General features: G+C 41.9%; 2 non-coding genes across 2 annotated transcripts; both read left to right on the forward strand.

Annotated features, from left to right (window-relative positions):
* Positions 1–1,213: 1,213 nt before the first annotated feature.
* LOC123500207 lies at positions 1,214–1,406 on the forward strand. Its single transcript, XR_006673225.1, has one exon. It is a non-coding gene; the product is annotated as a small nucleolar RNA U3 (small nucleolar RNA).
* A 192-nt stretch (positions 1,407–1,598) lies between these two features.
* Positions 1,599–1,672, forward strand: Trnal-caa. Its single transcript has one exon. It is a non-coding gene; the product is annotated as a tRNA-Leu (tRNA).
* Positions 1,673–6,046: the final 4,374 nt, after the last annotated feature.

Raw genomic sequence — 6,046 nt, forward strand, 5'->3', positions numbered from 1 at the left:
GCTGATGATACCACCCTACATCTTTCCACGTTCTTTCAGAGACCCTTCAGGAAATCAACAGATCACGCGGGGATACCACGGAACGCCTGACTTCCGATCTTTCTAAGATTTCCGGTTGGGACAGAGAAAATCTAGTAGTTTTCAATGCCTCAAAAACTCAATTCCTCTATCTATCAACTCGACACAACCTTCCAGACAACTATCCTCTCTTCTTCAATGACACTCAGCTGTCTCCCTCTTCCACAATGAATATCCTCGGTCTGTCGTTTGCTCATAATCTTAACTGGAAACTTTACATCTCATCTCTTGCTAAAACAGCTTTTATGAAATTAGGTGTTCTGAGGCGTCTCCGACAGTTTTTCTCGCTCCTCCAACTGCTTACTCTGTATAAGGGCCTTATCCGTCCCTGTATGGAGTACTCTTCGCATGTTTGGGGTGGTTCCAGTCACACAGCTTTGCTTGATAGGGTGGAATCGAAAGCTCTTCGTCTCATCAAGTCCCCTCCTCTGACTAACTGTCTTCAGTCTCTTTCTCACCGAAATGTTGCAGCCCTTTCTATATCTTATCACTATTTTCATGGTAACTGTTTTACTGATCTTGCTAACTGCATGCCTCCCCTCCTCCTGCAGCCACGCTGCACAAGACTTTCTTCTTCCTCTCATCCCTATTCTGTCCAACTCTCTAATGCAAGAGTTAACCAGTACGCTCAATCATTCATCCCTTTCACTGGTAAACTCTGGAACTCCCTCCTTGCATCTGTATTTCCGAATTCCTACAACTTGTCTTCTTTTAAGAGGGAGGTATCGAGGCATTTGCTCCCGTAGTTCTGGCTGACAGTTTTGGCACTTTTTGAACTCTTTGGAGAGCCAGCGCTCAAGTGGGCCTTTTTCTAACTTTCTTTTTTTTGCCCTAGTTAAAATAGAAAAAAAAATAAAAAAGAGGGACCCAGCAACGGGAGTGTGGAATAGGTCCGGTGTGGTCTTGGAAGTCAGGCCTTATAGGAAGTACGCTGTCAGGCTATCAGGCAGTGGCAGAGTGTCAATATGCAACCGCTGGCACCTCAAGGTCAGCACAACACCCATACCACACACAGAAGCAGACCCCACACCACCCCCGGCCAGCAGCCCAGCGCCAACGAGGCCCGCGCGACAGCGAAAGCAACCTGCTTGGATGACAGTCTAGACTATGTCCAATAAAACACACACACACACACATGATCATACTTCATAGGATCACTTCTATAGTATGATTGCCAAGTTCCCTGACCGAAACTTGGTGTAACTTCATGCCACGATGACGAGACTAAGTGTCCGTTCCTGAGCGGGAAGCTGCTCCTGGATTAACCAGGGGCTTGAGGACTGTCCACTCCCTGAGAAGGGCGTGGTGATGAAAATATTTGTAGTGTCTGCAACGAGTGTGCACACTTTTAAAGTAAGATTGGATAAGTGTAGATATGGAGACGGGGCCACACGAGCATAAAGCCCAGGCCCTGTAAAACTACAACTAGGTAAATACACACACACACACACATCAGTGATACACTCCTATACACAGACTTACACCCAAGCACGTACGTCAGTGTCACACACACACACACACGCCCGGTAGCTCAGTGGTTAGAACGCTGGCTTCAAAAGCCAGAGGACCGGGGTTCGATTCCCCGGCCAGGTGGAGATATTTGGGTGTGTCTCCTTTCACGTGTAGCCCCTGTTCACCTAGCAGTGAGTAGGTACGGGATGTAAATTGAGGAGTTGTGACCTTCTTGTCCCGGTGTGTGGTGTGTGCCTGGTCTCAGGCCTATCCGAAGATCAGAAATAATGAGCTCTGAGCTCGTTCCGTAGGTAACGTCTGGTTGTCTCGTCAGAGACTGCAGCAGATCAAACAGTGAAATACACACACGCACACACACACACGAGAGACGCGGTCGAGGAAGGACACAATACCGTCGCTCCCGAGACTCAGCTGATCTTCATTACCTTTGTTTGGGTTTGCAGTGGCCTGGGCGATTAGTGTGGACTTTTTTTTTTTCTAGAATACAGTGTTACAAAATCATGAGTGAGAAAGAGATTCCACCTAAATGCAGGTATGAGACACGGGAAAGAATAAAAGCTGATGATGACTATGTTGGTGAGGGAAAAAGAACATTCGAAGGCTTTGATACGGTGCATACTTCACTTTTTGATAAAGTGTTACTATCAAACGTAAATTATATAAATTGATAAAGGAGAGCATGGGAATGAAAGAAAATGATCCTGTTCTTCATTCTCTTTCATTCCCATGCTGATACATTTATTATGTATCAGCATGGGAATGAAAAAGAATGAAGAACAGGATAAAGAGCTCCAGAAATGGAAAGAAAGGATAAAAAGAGTGGAAGAAAACGAAACTAGGCTAAGAACAGAAAATGAAGAATTAAAAGTTGAAGTAGCTACCTACAAGAAATTGATGGAAGAAAGACTCGGTAAAGCCGAGAAAGAATAAGAGAAGCTGAAAGATCTAGTTAACAAAGAAGAAAAAAGAGTACAAAACGTGTTTAAAAAAGAAGTACAGGCATGGAGAATCCAAGATAAGAAAGACAAGGAATCATTTCAGGAAGTATTTCAAGAACAGTTAAAAGAAAGAGATGAAAATATGACAAACAAAATGATAGGAGTCCTGAAGAAAAAAGAAAATTTAGTAAGAGAAATTGCAGAAAAAAAAGTAATTATTTTTGGACTGAAAGAAAAAAATGTTAAATATAGACCAAGAAGGGAAAAGGACGAAATGAAATCAGTAAAAGACCTACTAAAACATCTAAATGACGAGGATAGACAGAACTTAGAAGAGGAAGTAGAAGAAATCCATAGAATGGGACCATATCAAGAAGGAACCAATTAAGATATTACTAAAATCACAAGCAGCAACGGAAGAAGTACTATATAGAAAAACAAAACTCAGAGAAACAGAAGGTTGCAAAGATACATATATAAAGAAAAATAGAAACGAAGAGGAAAGGAAGAGACACAACGAACTGGTGGCAGACGCAAGAGAAAAAAATAGTGAAAGATAAGGCTTTTTTTTTTTTTTTTTTGGAGAATTATAGGAGACGATAAGGAAATGGATATAAAAGAGAAGGAAGAGAAAAAAATGGAACAAGTTTAACTAAAAATGATAAGAACAAGAGATTAAAAAGTATGTATACAAACATAGATGGGATTTTATCTGGTAAATTAGAATTAAGAGATTACATAAAGAAAGAAGAACCAGATATTGTATGCCTGGTGGAAACAAAGTTAAATGAGGCAATAAAAAATAGACATAGATAAAAGGTATAATATATGAAGGAGAGATAGAGTGGGTAAAGGAGGTGGAGGAATCATGATGATGTTAAGGAAAGAGATGGTGGTAAATCAAGTGGAGTGTGGGGACGGAAAATCAGAAATACTGTACATTAAGATACATATTAATAAAAAGGAGTTAACAATCATTGGAACATATGTACCACCAAAAACAAATTCATTGACTAATCAAGAATATAAAGACATGATAAATGACACAACAAGGAGTCTTACAAGAATCATTAAAGAAAGGAGAAAAGTTATATTAGTAGGAGATTTCAACTGTAAGGAGGTGGACTGGGAAAATTATGAAAGTGGTATGGGGTAAGAAGCCTGGGGAGATAGATTCCTGAACCTAATGATAGATAATTTGATGGTCCAAAGAGTAAAGGAAAACACAAGATTCAGAGGAAACGATGAGCTGGCGAGATTGTATCTAGTTTTTACAAGGGATATACAAATTAACGATGATATAAGATATAAGTGCCCATTGGGAAAGAGTGAGCATATAATATTAGAAATGGACATAGAAGAAGGAAAGGAAGATAGAGATGAATCATACAAAAGAGACCGATTAAATTACAGACAGGCTGATATTGAGAACCTCAAGAGCTATTTTAAAAACGTAAACTGGGAGGAGATGGAAAACTCAGAAACGGTTCAAGAGAAATATAACTTATTTTTGGAAATATACAAAACAGGAGTCTAGGAATATGTCCCGAAATATAGACCTAAAGAAGAAGGAAAGAAAGATTGATTTAATGCAAGGTGTGCTAGGGCAAAATAGAAAACAGATGGAGCATGGAAAAGGTGGAGAAATAGAAATCCAACAAATAAGGAAAACTTCAAGGCAGCGAGAAATGAACATGTTAAGGTGAGGAAGGAAGAGGAAAAGAACTTTGAAAAGGACAAGTAGCCTGGTAGCTGCGGTGGCGAGTGGACATGTTGTGTGTGCGCTCCGTTTTTGGCTGTTGTTTTTATAGTTAGCGAGTGGTGTTTGTGCTAGGTGTCTGTGTGTGGTGCTTTTGAGTGTTAGTGAAGTGAAAGTGTGTACTGCAAGTGTTAGATTAGAGTGAAATAGTGGTTAGAATCAGTGTTTGTGAGTTAGAAGTATTTTGGTATAGCGAGGAGACTAGGCTTGTAACCGTCAAGTTGACCTTGAAAGAGGATTAGTTGACCTCACTTAGGACCAGCGGTTCCCCAGCCGTCACCAAGTATTTTTATTTGTTTGTGAGTTAACAGACTGTAAATTAGTATGGCGGTAGCTACTGAGGTATATCAGAGTGTGATTGAGTGCGTGAGAGAGTGTTGAGGTGGGACTGGGCGAGTTTGTTGTGTGTGAGATGTGTGGGCATGACAGGAAGGTCGTTGACTTTTCTGAGTGTATGGTGTGTAGGCTCAAGAGCGAGAATTTAGTTCTTTCTCTTGAGCACCGAGAATTGCGAGAGGAAATGAAAAAGCTAAGTGAGGGGAAAAGTGCGAACGAAGTTCTCATCATTGAGTTGAAGAAGGAGGTTAAGAGGCTTGGGGAGGCAGTGGAAAAATTTAGGCAGGAGATCAGTGTTAGGCCGAAGGTTGGACCTTCTGAGGGCGACAGGGTGGCTTGGTCCTCTGTCAGGAAGAGCAGAGTGGGGAAGAGGGAGCAGGCGAGCCAGACTGGGAAAGATTGTAGTCAGGATGGGCAGAGATGGCAGGTTGCGAGGGGAAGGAAAGCAGAGGCAGTTAGGGAGGATAAGACTAAACCTGTTGAGTGTGAAAATAGGTTCGGTTTGTTGGAGGGGGAGGGGGAGAGTGAGAGTGGAGTGAATGAAGTAGTTGTGGTGAGTGAGAGAGAGAGAGAAGGGGGTAGAGGAGAGGAGGAGGAGGGTTGTGCCTAGCACACCTCGGGTTTGTGTGGTGGGTGACTCTCAGGTTAGGTACTTAGATAGCACTTTCTGTGGGAAAGACATGGATAGGAGGACGAACGTGTGTATGCCTGGTGCAGGTGTGAAGGCAGTGAGTGAGAAGGTGCAGAAGAGGGTTGGGGGGATGGAGAGAGAGGGTGTAGTAGTTTTGCACGTAGGTGGGAACGATGTCAGAGTAGGTGGGTCGGAGGAGTTAATGGCAAGATTTCGGGAAATGTTAGGCAAGATAAGGGAGAGTGGTAGGAGGTGTGTAGTGTCAGGAATCTTGCCTCGTGTGTATGTTAGCAGGGAATGGTTGTCTAGGGCCATTGGTGTGAATGATCGGGTAAAAGGGATGTATTCACCTAGTTGTATTCACCTAGTTGTAATTTTACAGGGCCTGGGTATCATACTCGTGTGTGTAAATGCCAGGAGTCTTAGGAACAAGAAGGACGAGTTATCTAGTTATATAGTTGAGGAGGACTTAGATGTTGTATGTGTCACAGAGGCATGGGTAAATGAGGAAAAGTTTAGGGAAAATAGGAAAGAATATGAAGTAGATGGATACATTATGTATTTACACCAGAGAATTGGTAGGATAGGTGGAGTAGTAGTTATTTATGTAAAAAAATCCTTCATTTCCAGTCAGGTTAATGGTATTAAGGTAGATAACAGAGTAGAGTCCTTATGGCTGGATGTTAGAGTAAACAAAAGTAAGGTTATTAGAGTAGGAGCTATTTATAGACCACCTAACCAGTCAGCAGATGTAGACAACCTTATGGTAGATGAGATAAATAGGGGGTGTACTAGTCAGACAATTATCTTAGGGGATTTTAATCTTAAGTC

This window comes from Portunus trituberculatus, chromosome 50 (genome assembly GCF_017591435.1).
Source record: "Portunus trituberculatus isolate SZX2019 chromosome 50, ASM1759143v1, whole genome shotgun sequence".
NCBI lineage: Eukaryota > Metazoa > Arthropoda > Malacostraca > Decapoda > Portunidae > Portunus > Portunus trituberculatus.